Here is a 16,961-nt window from a genome sequence, read left to right on the forward strand (position 1 = left end):
TTTTTGCTTTTGCTGTAACTGCTTAGGAATTAGGGAGGGGAACATCTTCAAAGATAGAAAGGAGGGGGAGAATCTTCAGAGACAGAATGATCTCTCTCCTAGCCAGTTTCAGTGGTCTCCAAGGCTGTCATGCCCTGTGGGTGAACTGTTATCTCTTCACACCTCAGAGATTCTCAAAACAACTCTGTGGCATTACATTGGCTACTGATGGACTGGTTGAGCGAGAGTTGGGCTAGGGGAAATAAAAAAATGTTCTTTGCAATTGTGCGGACTTTTTCAGATTTGGCCTTGTTCTCCTGCAATCACCTCTCTCAGTAAAAGTTCTTTGATTTAACTTAATGGATTAAGAGCTTTGCTTTCCTGAGAAACTAACTGAAGCAGTTTCTTACAGCAGCAATGAAAGCATGGGAAAGCATGTGGTTGCTTTAACCATTTGAAGAGAGTGGTTCCTCCTCTTCTGTACTTTAAGGAAGGAAGTAACACAATGACACAATTCAGCTTCAATATTCTGGAAAAATGCTCGTCAGCATACCCACTTGTGGAACTGAGTCTCAGGACTGAATGCAATACATGATTCATATGATCTCAGTGATTAAAGAAAGTATAAATTAGCTATAGAATATGTTTGTTTTATATTAATGTACCTAATGATTTGGTCAACATTAATAAAAAAAACATTGTGAGCAGATACTCTTTAATAAGATATTGTAGTGTAAACTACAAGAGAATGTAGTGTAAACTACTATGAGAATGGTTGTATATTTCAGAGTTTGTATCCGCCAGAGTGCTTCAATCATTTCATTTTTTTTACCCTACTGTTATTTTTGCTTAAAATTAATAAACTAAAGTTATAGGAACAAACAAACCAATTAAGCAGGACAATTTCATACAAACCACCAAGCAGCCTTATGTGGCCCATCTTTTTTTTTTTTTACAAAGTACAGGTAGTCCGTGACTTAAAAGTATTCATTTGGTGACTGATCAAAGTTACAGCGGCACTAAAAAGTGATTTATGACCGTTTTCCACATGACTATTATAGCATCCCTGTGGTCATGTTATCAAAATTTAGACACTTGGCAACTGGATCATATTTATGACAGTTGCAGTGTCCCTGTGATCCCATTTTGCAACTTCTGACAAGCAAAGTCAAAGGGGAAGCTAGATTAACTTAACAATCGTGTTACTAATTTAACATCTGCAGTAATTCACTTGGCAAAAAAGGTTGTAAAATGGGGCAAAAGTCAACAACTGTCCCACTTGGCAACAGACAATTTTGGACTCAGTTGTGATCATAAGTTAAGGACTTTGTGATACATTTAGAGTCACTTTTTCTAATTGTGGCCCACAAGAATTTTGAATTGATCAGATTCATTTTACTGTAAAAGAGTTGCATAGGCCTCATAGACAAAAATGAGAAAAAATGAGCAAAAGGCAGGAAACAGAGGGAGCGGAAAGGCAGTCTATCTTGCTGACAGCCATACATTCACAACGCTTCTCCAAAGCTTTCTATGTTTTCAAACCATCTTTGAACTACTCCATACATCATCTTTTGTTCTTTACATTTCTTATCTCCCTTTTTCTGTGGATCTCATTTCTATCAAAACATACTTTTCTCATTTTCTTCTCAATCCATTCCCCCTTCTTTCAGAACCATGTCCTGCAATTTGATTGTATTCTTTCTATGTGACTACACCACCACAGATTTGTTTCATGTTGGTCCCTCACTTTTATATTCAATAAACCATTTAGAAGCACTCACTCCTTGATTCAGCCTTTTTCAGAAATGCTCCTTGAGCAATCCATTCAACTTAATTTTGTTTACCTGACATGCCTAACTCTGACTTCTAAAGTAAGCAAAAGCACATATACATAGCTGTTCTGACCCCCCTCGTCCCACACCAACAAACACTCCGAGCCAAAGATAAGTTACGGCATTTAATTAACATACAGACAGGTCCTTGACAGCAAACCGGCACAGATAAGCCGTGGCAGCAATCCAACCTGCCAAGCTCACAATAATGTCCTCCAACATTAGTTCCTGTGTGACTTCTGCAAGAGGGGCGTGTGCAAAAGCAGTCCTTTTATAGTCTGGAGAGGAGCCTAATGACCACCAGCTGAGTGCAATTATCTCCTGTAATTGCATAATTGTTTCTTATGCCTATTAGCTCTCCGGTGCCGGGCATGTAGGAACAACACCCTTGGCTCCTCCCCACTGCTGACGTCCAGATCACACTCCCTTGTCTCCTCCCCACTGGTCCAAGGCTCAGGCACCTCCTGGTGGCCAACCAGCCTCTCTGCACCCTGCTCAGAGTCTGAACCCTGTCCAGGGTCCTCCACATCCTCCAAAGCCAACTCATAGGGCCCCTCGCTATCGGAGTCTGGTGGCAGCTCCAACGGCTCCTGCTGGGCCACAACACATAGCCATGTTTCCTTTTTTCAACAAACACTGATTGCTAGCAGTACACTACACACTATCCATTGCCATTTCCAAACTGTGGTAATCCTAGCAAAAAATATTAGATTACACTTTTTATATTTTATAGTTCTTAACTGCTTTTCAGCAATGTATCTTAATGTTCCATTCTATAACCCCACATATGGTGACATTTATACAGATTATTTAGTGTGATTTTACAATTAGCCAGAATACTACAATGTTAGTATATATTAGCTATTTGTCTGCCTAGGAGAATAGTCTTCAGCAGACTTATTCACTTATCCATGGTGAACCACAGAGGGCGAACAGGGTCCGCACCAGAAAGATGAGTGGTGACCTGTGGCATCATCTGGGGTGTTCTTTCACCACCAATGTCACCTTGTAGTTGGGCATCCCATCTGGGCAGGTCCAGCACTGGCAGAAGTCTGACCAGCCGCACAAAACACTACCACATTACCCAGCAAAGTGGTACCTATTTATCTATGCATATATAGCATGCTTTCAGACTGCTAGATGGGCAGAAGCTGAGGCAAGTGACAGGAGCTCACCCCATTATGTAGTGCTTGAACCCCTGGAGTAGAGACTATCTCCAGCATCTAAGCTACTGAGCCACCACATCTCTTATCTATACAGAAAAATTCAGATTAACATTGGCAGGATAAAGACAGGTTCTTGTCTATATAGTTGATTTGGAAGCTATGCTAATGAAGTTGATATGTCTTCACCAGGGGTAGGTTCCGACAGGCTCTACTGCTGGTTTGCTCATGAGCGCACCACATGTGTGCACTTCATGCGCACTACACGTGCATGCGCACTGCAATAAAAATTGCTCTGCGCACGTGCAGAAGCTAAAAACAATACGGTGGCACCTATGGTGCTGCCCAGAGAACCAGTTTGGGGGCATGGCAGGCCGGGGTCGCTGTCGGTTCAAACAACCGAGGCTGCCAAACCACTACCGATTTGGCCGAACAGGTAGGAATCTACCACTGGTCTTCATGTTCCAAGGGATGCCTACTTTAGTATCTTTAATCATGCCAACATCTGTTTCTCATGGATAATGCTGATAAAAATCTTCCATTAGTCTTAAAGCAATAAGTAAAATTTCTGGAAACTGTTACACAAAGAAGTGCTGGTCTGCTTTCTGCTTGTTTAAAAGAATCAGAGACTCCATAATGCTTAATTCCATTTCAGCTTCATTTATTGTGAACATATCTCTACATCTCTAGGAAATAAAAATGATATCTATCGTTTTCCCCCAAAATAAGGCAGGGTCTTATTTCCTTTTGACCCCCCAAATAAGCACTTGGCCTTATTTTTTGGGAGGTCTTATTATTTTTGAGGTGCAGGAGGCAGCGAGCGTGGTCACCTCATGGCTGCTGCTGTGTTGCAAAATTTTTGAGGAGGGCTTATTTTGGGGGGAGGGCTTATTTTAGCACATACACTCAAAAGCCCGATTGGGCTTATTATTCAGGGAGGTCTTATTTTCAGGGAAACAGGGTAAATACAGGAATCAGGGATGGCAACTATATTTGCCAGTTCCTGTCTGACTTTGGATAAATTCCACCAATTATGCATACAAACAAAAGAAATATTATAATACTAAAAAAAATCTGTGATGTACCATTGATATTAGAACTATTCTCCAAGTCTAGATCATATCTTCAATGATATTCATTGTAGATCAATGTGTAGAAGTCCATAACCTTATATAAATATCATACATAAATAGTCAATTTGGGAATGGGGATGAAGAGATATCTCAGGTAAGAACAGAAATAGAAAATATGTAATTCTACCAGGCATGAATCAGTGATTTATGCAATAAAATTATTTATATATTATTTTTGTAGAAATTAAGATTGAACAGCTACCTACAGTTTTACTGCCCTTCACATAAGGGAGATGATCTGGAAAATATTTAAGGTTAGGTTGGACATGGATATCAAGACAGAAGGAAAGGGTGAAAATGAAAGGGATGAAAAGGGAGAAAAATTCCACAAATTATTTTGAAATATTTCCCACTTTCGTTTCTAAGTAACCAGCAGATTCAAGAAATTTCCTATCACTTCCATGTAATCTGAAGAATCAAGCCAGTAAGATTATTATATTATATGTTCAATATATTTATTCTGATACTATACAGTGGCATTTTATCATTTCTGTATGTAAAAGTTATATGAGCTTTACAAATGATATATGTTTACAATTTTATACCAAGATATTATAGTGATAATTGCATAATTGATAATTGCATAGAAAATATACAACCAATTTCATTTATGAATGGATTATGCTAACTACTATGGAATTAGGGACATGATTTTTCATTAAAAATGTACTAATATATTATTTGTGGGCATAGAAGAAAACCTTTGTAACATAAAAAAATTCAGAAATGAACCAGTCTGATTGTTAATTTGTAGAGGGCATCATCACAACAAATTCAGTATATAATTCTTGGTTCTAGTTCTCTTATTCTTTTGGGCCACAGACTCATTATTAAACCTGGGAGAAAGATAATTTGATTCCTCCCTGGCAAATCTTTTTTCCACGGGTCCCAAATAGAAGATATTTATGATACAGCACTACTAACCAGGGTGCACCTCTAAACATTTTCACAAGAATTCTTAGCAGAAACAGAAAGGTGACAGATCTTTCATCCTAAACTCTAGAAATGCAGATATGTAAACATTTTGTTTCAATCCTATAATAGAAGATGTAGTTGTCTAACCAAGCATTGGGAAAAACTGCAATGAGAAACCTAATTTCTAGATATAAACCTGAGTTTATTGGGATTAGGGAGATGCAGAGAAAACCAAAGGAAGCAAGAGTTAAAAACCAAATCTGATAAAGTCTATACACTGACGGTTGTGCAATGCTTGGGGTTTAAAGGTGAAATAAGAATACATGGGGTGCAAACAGAGTACCAACAACATGCATAAGATCAATTTTCTAGCAGAGAAGGAGTATGGGCAGAGCGATAGGACAAATCATCAGCAATTGCTCAGCATATTTTAGCTATTCCTATTTCAGAACATTGAATGACAAGACCGTCAACCCAGGTTTTAAATAAGTGCTGCCATTAGTGCCTCTTTCATTTTAATTTTCTCAGTGCACATCATCTCTGCATATAAAATTCAAGACAACTCAGCTAGTGAATGCTAAACAGATAGCTAAAATGAGAAAGTTCAGTCCTATTACAGTTTGCATTATTGTTCAATAGAAGACTTATTTTAACTGAACAGAACTGGGATCCTCTGATTCAACAGTACAATTATAAGCACAAAAGTTTTATTTAGTTCTAAAGGTTCAATTCTGCCCAGTACCAAGCATTTTTGGCTCCTATGGATCTTTATGGATGTCATAGGCAGCTGAAATCAGGACATACTAAAATAAACAGCAGCTTTGTTCAGGAGCATAAATGAGCGATATTTGTTAGTGTCAGCCTCTGCTTCACTTGCTTGCTATCGGCTGCCATAGAAACGGGGAGGGTGAGGGCATGGTATTTGGGAAGGGAATTATATGGTACTGGAGGAGTATATAGAAGGAGTTTTGTTCTCACCATCTTCTGCACGTGCTGATGGCCGATGTTTGGTCTTGGCCAAGTCCAACCGTGTCACATACCAACTTGATGAGGCCTCTTGAAGATGCACCCCACATGACACCTTAGGGAGTTGCAGATTGGACACTGGGCTGGAGTAATTGGAGGGAGGGGGATGGCTAATCATTTGATATGTACTTGTTTGCGCCTTTTTGGCTCAGTTCTTGCTTTTCCTTCGCTGCTATCTTTTCATAACCAGTAAAAGTATCTTTAATTCCATGAACAATGGAGTTGGGAGTTTTCTTTCTTGGTTATTGATGGAGGCATGCCTGATATTTAGTTATATTTAAAAGAATTTGGTTTCCTATATCTCCATCCCCATTAAAATGACATCTCTAAGTGACAACTAAAGTTCTGCAGGAAAAGCAGCTGACATCCACGAGGCCAGAATAAGCTGAGACGATGCAGGGTCACATTGTGGCTCCACATCATAATGGGCTTCAGGAGGAGGGGACCCTATCTCCCCCATTGTGAAGTATGTGAATGAAAAAGTTCACTCAATCAATTCCAACTTTGCAAGATCTTTTTCTTTCACGACAATTTGGAATTGATTGAGTGAATTTTTTTTTTAGACCCACAAATTTTTGTTTCCCTGCAAACGATGGTGAGAACGCAACAGAGAAATGCAATGGAGATAGGCTGGGGCAATAACAAATACCATTGACTTCTGCTAATGGTTGATATGGGTTGCTGCCAGTGTCCTAGGTATCAACCAAGTACTTTCTTAAAATATACGATGGTCTGAGTGGCGCAGTTTTGTGCAGTTCCGCTGGTGTTATTGCAGGAAGCTGCAATTTGTTGATGTATCTTATAAAATTCTTGGACATCATACCAAGTGCCCCGATGACAATGGGTATCACTGTTACATGTTTCATCCATAATCACAGAGTTTCGTTGGCCAGGTTGCAGTATTTCATGATTTTTTTCCAGGTTTTTAAATTCGACTCTGGCATCTTCTGGTCCCGCAATGTCAATAAACAGGGTTCCACCACAAATCCGCGAAGCCCTTATCCGCAGAGACATAAGCGCGAAGACTAATTCGCGCCGTTCTAAGCGCTAAGGAAAAACGCGACCCTACCGCGATGACATAATCGCGGAGGGCAAATCCACGCATTCCCAAGCACTCTGTACCCTAAACCTAACCCTAACCCTAACCCTAAACCTAACCCTAAAACAAACCCCTAAACCTAATCCTAACCCTTACCTTAATTGAAATCGGCTTTCTGCCGCGACACCGTTTTAAAGCGCCCTTCTGTTGCCGCGCTGTTGTCGCGGCAGTGATGACGCACAGTGATGATGTTGCGGCTCTAGCGCCGCGATTTTATCACCGCGATTTTGACGAGCGCGGTTTTGTCGTGCCACGAATAAACAGTACGTTTTGGTTTTCGACAATTGTGATATCATGTTGCACTCTAAATGACGATCCATCTGTATTCAAAAGTCCCACAAGATCTTCACCTTCTCATTTTCGATAACTTTTTCCATTTTGTGTTCCCATGACTTTCTGGATACAAGTAAATCGTATTTTTTATATAATGACCAGTGGATTAATTTAGCAACTCGGTCATGTCTAGCTTTGTAATCAGTGTGTGTAATTTTGCTGCATTCACATATTAAATGTGAAACAGTTTCGACTTTGTCATTGCAAAGTCAGCAGATTGTTGGTGGATTTTTGTATCTTTGCTTTCATGGCATTAGTGCTTGTTCTTGAGCAGCAAGTATTAAACCTTCCATTTCTTTCTTGATAGTTCCCATCTTAAGCAAGAAACAAAAGGTTTAATACTCACTGCTCAAGAACAAGCACTACAAACTAACGCCATGAATCATCATTATCATCCCTAATGTTGCCCCATGGGGTCACGCAGCTGGCAGGTCAGACCAGAGAGTTGATCCTCCCACAGATGACCAGGCCGAATCGGGTCCATGTGGAAAGGACCAAAAGGCCAGCAACATGAGAGAATACCCTAACCACCTCTATCAAGCAAAGGGGGAAACCTGGCACAGGGGTGGGCTGAAGTTCCCCCTGAGGTCTCCTTGATCGCTGGCCACCCTCATCCCAAGATGTAAGGTGAAGAAGACTGCTGATTGAGACAAACACAGGGAATGGAAGTACCTAACTGCCCTTCACAGCACATCGGTAGAGCGGCTGAGGGAGAGATTTGACCACATGGAGATCCAAGGAGTGTAGCTGATGCACCAACCAAGAGAGTCTGTGGAGACAGCAGCTTGGGTGGCTCAGCTGCTTCTAATCTGCTGGAGCCCAAGTACAAACTTGGCAGCCCGAGCAGCCAACCCACCTTTCCAGCCAACCAAGGCAACAAGCCGGGACCGAAGGCAGAGCCCCACCCCCGCACATGGCAGCAGTGACCAGAGAGTCCAGCGGAGCAACTTCAGCCTCCCCATCTATGGCAAGGGCACTCACTGTGGTTTTACAATCCAGGGCCCGGGAGGTTCCCAAGACTGTGGGCACCCGCCCTTTCCTCCACTACCAGCAGACCCACCACCAATGAAGGCCACATTTGACAGAGACCCAGAGAAGTTGGCGTTCTTTCTCAACCAGGTATATGCTCATCTAGATCACTACACCCCAGATATCAGATATTGTGATGGTGAATGTCGTGGCCACCAACCTAGAGGGGGAAGCCTCAGAGTGGTTGATGAGGCTCCATGATAAAGATGCACCAGAGCTGGTGAACATTGATGCCTTCCTGAGGGAGCTGAGAGCCAGATTTGAAGATGAACCCCAGGTCCTGTAGGCTGAAGAGACCTAGATCAGAGGGGTTGACCATGAAGGAGTATGTTTGGGAGTTCTGCAGAGTGGCCGGTAAGCTAGGGCAATGGCCAGACTGACCATTTCAAGGAAGAACTAGACCGAGAACTACTATAGGTCTGCATCTACTGGGGAGTCCCCTAGCAGAGCTATGATTGGTACCGGCTGGCCATAGTGCTGGACCTTGAGCTAAAGCAGTACAAGAAATGCAGCATGCCCAAACCAAAGCCCAAGAAGGCCGCCGGTTCGGTCACCAAGCCATCGCTACTCCACCCACCAGTCTTCCATCTGCTCTGTCCAGAACCCCCATCAAGTGCTTCCGTTTGGGCCAGTAGGGCCATTGAGCAGCTGAGTGCCTGGTACTCATACTGCAACCAAAAGCAACCCTGGCCACATCATCCAAACCAAAAAAGCTGCTGTGGAAGGGCTGAGAGAAGTCAAGCTTAGTGCATCAGGCCATCAAGGGCTCCTCTCCCTCAAGCAGGGAAGAGGGAACTCTGGCTAAGACAGACCAGCAGACCGCCTCCTATGATAGCAAAGTGGAGACCAAAGGCAACTCAATGGTAAGTGAAGCCATCTGCCCCTTGCTATCCCCGCTAAAATCATGGTTGCCAAATTCAGCAGTTCAGGGAGAGGTGGATGCTCTAGCCTACCAATGGTGCTGAAGCTAGGCATTCAAGTGAGGAGACTGCCTAAAGCCATAAGGTTTGAGTAGGTCAATGCATCACTGATAGGAGTTTCTCCTGCAATGCAGCTCACGGAGCCAGTGCAGCTAGAGTTGGACCAACATTGGGAGATTATCCTGTTCGTGATAGTCCCAAAGATGACGAAGGCAGTAATTCTGGGACTGTCTTGGCTAGAGAAGTGGAGCCCAACTACCTGGTGCGAAGGAGGAGAGAGAAAAATGAGACTAGGAAGAGGCTCTCTCCCTCCTCAATGCAGCCAGGAGGGAGGAACTGTTCAGTACTAAGCAGGAGCTAAAGGAAGCGAGTTCCTGAAAGTTGCAGCAGAGCAACTGTCAGGGACCCAGCCAATTCCTAAAGCATACTGGAACCTAGCAGGGGTGTTCAGTGGGAAAGAATATGACGTGCTATCCCCCCACCACCCCACTGGCGATGTGATTGAGATCCTCCCAGGAGTGAAACTCTCCAAATCAAAAATGACTCAAAGGAAATGAAAGAACTGGGGAAGCACATCAACAAAAACCTAGCCAGAGGCTTCATCTAACCAGCAAAACCAATGTGGCCTCCCCCTTACTATTCAAGGAGAAAAAAGATGGGACAATGAGATTATGCATTGATTTCAGGAGATAAATGGTGTGTCTGTGGAGAACATGTACTCCCTCCCCCTAATGAAGGACATGCTGGCCAATCTAGGAAAAGGGAAAATCTTCACCAAACTAAACCTGAAGGAGGTATACTACAGAGTGAGGATCAAAGAGTTCCAATGTCTGAGTACCCTCAGGAGCCCCCTTCCTCAGTAAGCCTCACTGAATGGGTAGGCTCCCTACAGCAGGGGTGTCAAACTCGTGGCCCACAGGTTGAATGCTTCATGTGCTGGCCATGCCCACTCCCATTTTAGCAAAGGGGGGAAAGTTGTGATACGTCATGTAACAATGTGTCATCACGTGTTTGACACCTCTGTCCTACAGGATGCTTGGGGGGAATGTATAATGGGCACTAACAAAAACCACAGAGATGCATGGTAGACTGGTCCAAGGGATATGGGAGCAAGTTTTAACAGCACCCCTGTTTTGTCTACATAAGAAAAGCAGGAATTTTCTTGCAAATGTCTTAGATTTCCAGGAAATAGGTTGCATTTCAGGAGACATATACAACTATTTTAGTGAATGTTGAAAGAAAACTATGGAGATCCAATTTGCATATCTATACAACTAAAGGTTGACAATCTGCTCTCTCATATTAGTTGTTATCTTCCAGTGGTACTCTCACTCAAGACTTGGCCATTCACAAGATTTATGTGGAGCTGTTAAATTTCACACGTGAATACCAGTAATATTCCCGAGCACCTCAAAGTTGACTCAGCCTTCCATCCTTCCATAAAATGAGGACCCAGATTGTTGGAGATAATATGCTGACTCTGTAAACTGCTTAGAGTGTGGTGTACAGCACTAGGAATTAGTATATGTCTAAGTGCTATTGCTATTTCAGACTTTTACTCTGTAATATGTACATCTTCGCAGTAATATTAAAAATAGAAAGGTACCTTACACCAGGTTCAACAATCTGCCTATTAAGCACAGTACTACCAGCTCTAACTGAAAGATATACTATTGTGTTAAACAAAGCCTTTTCTTATAATTTGTTATCCTATTAATTTGAATTGGAGATGCCAAATATTAAGCCCTGGGAACACTCTTCCAGGAAATATCAATTAAAGAGGGGAAGATGAAAGTAAATGCAAGCTCACTAGCATATTTCAAAAACCTAGTTGTACATAAAAAATCAATTTTATTTTATATTAAGTAAAATCATAACATGAATAGAAATTATATAGGCTAACATGTTGTGAAAATAAAACATAGAACTGATGCCTGTAACTCACATTGAAGACAATTAAAAATCTAAAACTATATGCATGAAAATATGTTTCAGACATCAGAGGAGCTTTATGGCTTCTGATGAGATTCATGGTGGACTAGACTCCCTGAAGGCAATGCAGCAGAGATCACTGGCCAAATGATAAATTCTGGCCAGAGAAAACTCTCAGGGAAAAAAAAAAGAATGATAGTAAGATCAATGCCCCTCCTGCACTCCTCATAAGTAAAGTGCAGGTTACAATATGTTTGCTGTGATTGAGTGATTGAGTTGAGTGGCAAGTAATCAAGGGATTTCAACTCAGCTCACAGCTGTAAGGCAGCCTATTTAGACATAAAGTGAGCTTAAGCCTGATCCTTAAATACTTTTGGATGTAATTAATTTATAACTAAAGAGTGATCTTCTGAGTGGCATGATAAGAGACTTCCAATTAGTGAATCAATATTATTTCTTGATTAAAAAGTAAAAAGGGGGTTCCAAATAATTATAAACTTTTGGCAAAGGCATAGGTATAAGAAAGTTTAAAATTGATATTATACAGTATTTTGAAATATTATTTTTGGTTAAAGTGCTTTTGAACAAATTGAATTAATATAGACAAAGAAAACAGACCTCAGTGGGAATATTTTTGGATTATTGAAGAGTACAGAAAATTGGTGAACATTACAAAACAAAAGCTGCCTTGTTTACAATTACATTTCCAGCATGCATCTGAAGCCCTGCTTTGTGCAGCTGATTCAGAAAAACGACAAATTAGTCCACCCAGTGTTCTGAACGACCATTTGAAGAGCTACTTCATTGCACATAATGGAAAATAGATAACAGCTCTCATAAAATATGCTGATCTCTGGACCTTACCCTGTAACAGCTTACAGACGTCTACCGTATATACTCGAGTATAGGCCGAGTTTTTCAGCCCACTTTTTGGGCTGAAAAAAGCTGCCTCGGCTTATACTCGAGTCAGTGAAAAATTTGCCCAAATGGAGGAGAAAAAGGGGCGCCCCTTTTTCTCCTCCATTTCGGGACCCAGTGGAAGTTCTCTGCGCGAGGTGAAATGGCCGGCAGCAGCCTCACTCTCCTGCCGTGGCTTCCGTTTCAGTCGCGCAGAGAACTTCCACTCGCTTCCCGGGCTTGTGTTCTGATGAGGGGGAAAGAGAGGACTTTCCTTACGCCCGCATCAGAGCTGGACGTAAGGACTTTACCCCATTGATGAGGCGGGCGGCGCGGATTGTAGCAAGGACGGCCGCCGATCGCAGCCTGGCTGCGCTGGCGGGGACGGGCGGGGTGGGGTGGGATGAGACTCCCCACTCGCCAAGATGGTAGGACTCCAAGTCCCATCCCCTCCACCCGTCCCCACCAGCGCAGCCCCTGCCGCATCAGCCGGAATCTAATTTCCCCCTCATCAGAGCTCGGCGCGGATTGTAGCAAGGACGGCCGCCAATCGCAGCCCGATTGCGCCAGGGGGTTCCGCTGGTTGAAAGTCAGTCCTTCTTTGCACCAAGCGCTTTTCCCTCCCAACTAATTATAACTAATTATATTAATTAGATAGATCAGTGTTTCTCCACCTTGAAGACTTGAAAATATGTGGACTTCAACTCCCAGAATTCTGGGAGTTGAAGTCCACACACTTTCAAGTCTCCAAGGTGGAGAAACACTGAGATAGATGATCCACGGTGTTTATTTTTGGAAAAAAGCGCCTCCTGCTCTGGACTGCCGGGAACGCGATCGCGTCTCTCTCTCTCTCTCTTCCCCCCACCCCCGGCTGTTCCCACCCGGGAATGTTCTGGCGGGCTAGGCGGAGGGTGCGTGTGCGTGCATGTGTGTCAAGGGTGGGGAGGCTAAGAGGGCGAGGTGAGATCCTGGCGGGGACCGCATTTCACCCGCCGAGCTTCCTTTTCCCCCGCCTTTTCCTCCGCTCGCCGACTTCCTTTCTCCCGTGGCTGACAGGTGGGTGGGTTTCCCTCCTCCTCCTCCCTGCTGGACGTGGATCTGCGGCGTGGGTGGCCGTCCTTGTTGCCCGCCGGCAGCAGGTCGCGGCAAAGAGAGGGAGAGGGAGAGAGAGAGAAATGCCGCCGCTCCCCGGCTCGCCTCTTTTTCCCGGGATCGCCGTGATGCTTTGAGTTTTCCTTCTGCGGAGGTGGGGTGGAAAGAAGAAGAAGTGGGGCCCTTCCCCGCTTCTTCTCGGACTACCTAAGTGTTGGGTGCGCTGTCCCCATCTGGGAAAGTAGTGCTGACTCATCAGGTGTCTGGGAACGGGTGGGGCTGAGGAGCGGCTGGGGGTGGGGGGTGTTTCACAGAGCGGCTGGGGGTGGGGGGTGTTTTACAAAGGGATGAGGTGGACTGAATTACCCCCTTGTATCTGCTGCCTTGTTTAGTGATTGTTTTGTTTGCAGCTATAATGATGGTGAAAAAGACCTGTAAAGCAAAGGAAAACTGAATAGGATCCTCAGCCCAGTCACAGTTTCATTTAACAACCATTTAATGACCAAGATACTAGTCCCAGTTATGTTCACTAAATAAGGATTATCTGTAAACTGTTCTTTTGGTATCCACGTATGCAAAAGACTGATAGCTGTAGGAGATGAGTTTTTAAGAGTTTTTAAGTTTAGAGTTTAAGAGTTTTATTAGAATTTGTAGGCCGCCCTTTTCCCTGAGGGGACTCAGGGCGGCTCACATAAAACCGGGAAAGGGGAATACAGACATCAAGATAGAAACATATAATAAAATGGTAGGCAACATACATTCATCATTCGGGAGGGGCAACTATCCTTATCCCCAGGCCTGACGGGCGAGCCAGTTCTTCAAGGCTATGCGGAAGGCCTGGACGGTGGAGAGGGTACGAATCTCTACGGGGAGCTCGTTCCAAAGGGTCGGGGCTACTGCTGAGAAGGCCCTCCTCCTTGTGGTTGCCAGCCGACACTGGCTGGCCGATGGGATACAGAGGAGGCCTAGTCTATGGGATCTTATTGGTCGCAGGGATGTAATTGGCAGAAGGCGGTCTCTCAAGTATCCAGATCCACTGCCATGTAGGGCTTTATGGGTGATTAATAGCACCTTGAAGCGCATCCGGAGATCGACAGGCAGCCAGCGCAGCTCGCGGAGGATAGGTGTTATGCGGGTGAATCGAGGTGCACCCGCAATCACTCGCGCGGCTGCGTTCTGCACTAGCTGAAGTCGCCGGATGCTCTTCAAGGGCAGCCCCATGTAGAGCACATTGCAGTATTCCAGCCTAGAGATCACAAGGGCCCGAGTGACTGTTGTGAGAGCCTCCCGATTCAGGTAGGGTCGCAACTGGCGCACCAGGCGAACCTGGGCGAATGCCCCCCTGGTCACAGCCGTTAGGTGGTGGTCAAATGACAGCTGTGGATCCAGGAGGACTCCCAAGTTGCGAACCCTCTCTGAGGGGTGTAAAATTTGACCCCCCAGCCTGAGTGGTGGAATATTAGTCAAATCTTTGGGAGGAAAACACAACAGCCACTCGGTCTTTTCTGGGTTGAGCACAAGCTTGTTAACCCTCATCCAGTCCATAACGGCCTCAAGGCCCCGGCCCATCACATCTACCGCTTCATTGAGTTGGCACGGGGCGGACAGATACAATTGAGTATCGTCCGCATATTGATGGTATCTAATCCCGTGCCTGCGGATGATCTCTCCCAGCGGTTTCATGTAGATGTTGAATAGTAGGGGGGATAAGACCGAACCCTGAGGCACCCCATAATTTAGGGGCCTAGGGGACGATCTCTGCCCCCCCACTAACACCGACTGCGACCTGTCCGAGAGGTAGGAGGAGAACCACCGTAACACGGTGCCTCCCACTCCCACCTCCCGCAGTCGTCGCAGAAGGATACCATGGTCGATGGTATCGAAAGCCGCTGAGAGGTCAAGGAGGACCAGATGACCAAGCTGAGCCCAAGGGAAGGGTCAAACACATCAATGGCCAACGTAATTGTTTCAGGGTTCATTTTATTTACACCAAATATAATTCATTTAAGAAATTGGACAGCACATCCTTTATTAGTTTCAAATTCTTTCTTTAAAGATATCCATGGTGGAATGTAACATGCTGAAAGCAACAGTGGCAATGGGATGCTTTTGTGGCCCTTTGGGATAACCAAGAAATAAGTGTAAGTGTGTGTGTGTGTGTGTGTGTGTGTGTGTGTGTGTGTGTGTGTGTGTGTCAGAGAAGAATTTTTAACACAGGTATGTTGTACATGCATACATTTGGACAAACTGCAGAAATCTCCTTTTTTTAAGTTTTATTTGGCATCATTCAATAGAGCAAAGTCTGAAAATGAAGCTGCATGCTACTGTAGGAGTCCAACAGTTTAGCAAATAAAAAGAGAACTTAGTGTTCCAGGGAGATGAATTTAAACTGCATGGAGATGAGGTGAGTGAAGTATTTCATTGAATACACCGGTATTGTGTGATAATAATTTGTTATCCAGAGCAAATTTTTACAATGGCTACTGTATATTTAATGGGCACAGGCAGGCTGTATATGTTATTCAATGGGCAATGGCAGGCTGTAATTAATGGACACAGGACAGGCTGTATATTCAATGGGCACAGGCAGGACACTGGTAGAATGTATATTATGAGCCTATGAGTTTTGAAGGATTTTAACTCGTGTTTTAGCTTGGTTGCTGAATGAGCTAAGGTTTTTGTACTTTTAAAGTTATTGTTGATACCATATTGTTTTTATTGACCCTCTTTTCCACTTACAGAGCTAGTTTACTGTTTTTCTTTGAAATAAATATTCAAAAACATTATTGGTATCTAATTTTATTTTTGAAATTTACCGGTAGCTGCTGCATTTCCCACCCTAGGCTTATACTCGAGTCAATAACTTTTCCAGTTTTTTGTGGTAAAATTAGGTGCCTCGGCTTATATTCGGATCGACCTATACTCGAGTATATACGGTAAATTCATTTGCTTTCCTTGCATCAATACCCTAATAATGCAAGGCATCAAGGGAGTCAGCTCTTTTGGACAGTATCTCCTAATCATGTTCAGATAATCTTGCTAACAAAGACCAAAATCAACATCCCACAGGGAAATAACTACTTCTGTCTTCTGGATCAAGCACAAAACCAATAAATCTTGCTAGTCCTCAAAGTGAAATACTGCATGAAGTGGCTGTTGCAGCACTGCTTTTAATTACCTTGACCACACAATCGCTCAATCTGATGAGTAGGTTCAGTGAAGGGTGAACTGCTGCATCAGAAACAGATGAAAGACAGGAATTGGAAGCCATTTTGCTGCTTCAAAAAATCCTTTTGAGTTCTCTTTGGGTTGGAAGGAAGGGATGTCGTCAATGATGGCATATGGTAGTTACTGAGAGTGGGAAATACAGTCCCTAGTGTACACATATGGTGATAGATACTGTGCAGTAAGATATGATTGCCGGATGTCAAAATGATGAACAACATTTGGCCAACCACAAGTTTCAGCAACCCTAGCTGTGTGGCCAGGAAAAAGCAAAAATTATGAGGTGTAGTTCATCAGTATTTTGGAAAATCACATGTTCATTCTTCTGAAGCTGCCTGTTGTATTGCATACTTATAGTCTGCGGAAGGGCACAGAAATATCACTAA

General features: G+C 43.5%; 1 protein-coding gene and 1 long non-coding RNA gene across 5 annotated transcripts in view; one reads left to right on the top strand and one right to left on the bottom strand.

Annotated features, from left to right (window-relative positions):
• Window positions 1-16,961, bottom strand: part of DOCK4 (dedicator of cytokinesis 4) — a 387,382-nt gene that overhangs the window by 339,384 nt on the left and 31,037 nt on the right. The window lies entirely within an intron of this gene.
• Window positions 15,713-16,961, top strand: part of LOC116511270 — a 30,027-nt gene continuing 28,778 nt past the window's right edge. The window contains exon 1 of the long non-coding RNA XR_004255732.1: window positions 15,713-15,754. This is a non-coding gene — a long non-coding RNA (uncharacterized LOC116511270). The remainder of the gene's footprint in view (window positions 15,755-16,961) is intronic.

This window comes from Thamnophis elegans, chromosome 7 (genome assembly GCF_009769535.1).
Source record: "Thamnophis elegans isolate rThaEle1 chromosome 7, rThaEle1.pri, whole genome shotgun sequence".
Classification (NCBI taxonomy): domain Eukaryota; kingdom Metazoa; phylum Chordata; class Lepidosauria; order Squamata; family Colubridae; genus Thamnophis; species Thamnophis elegans.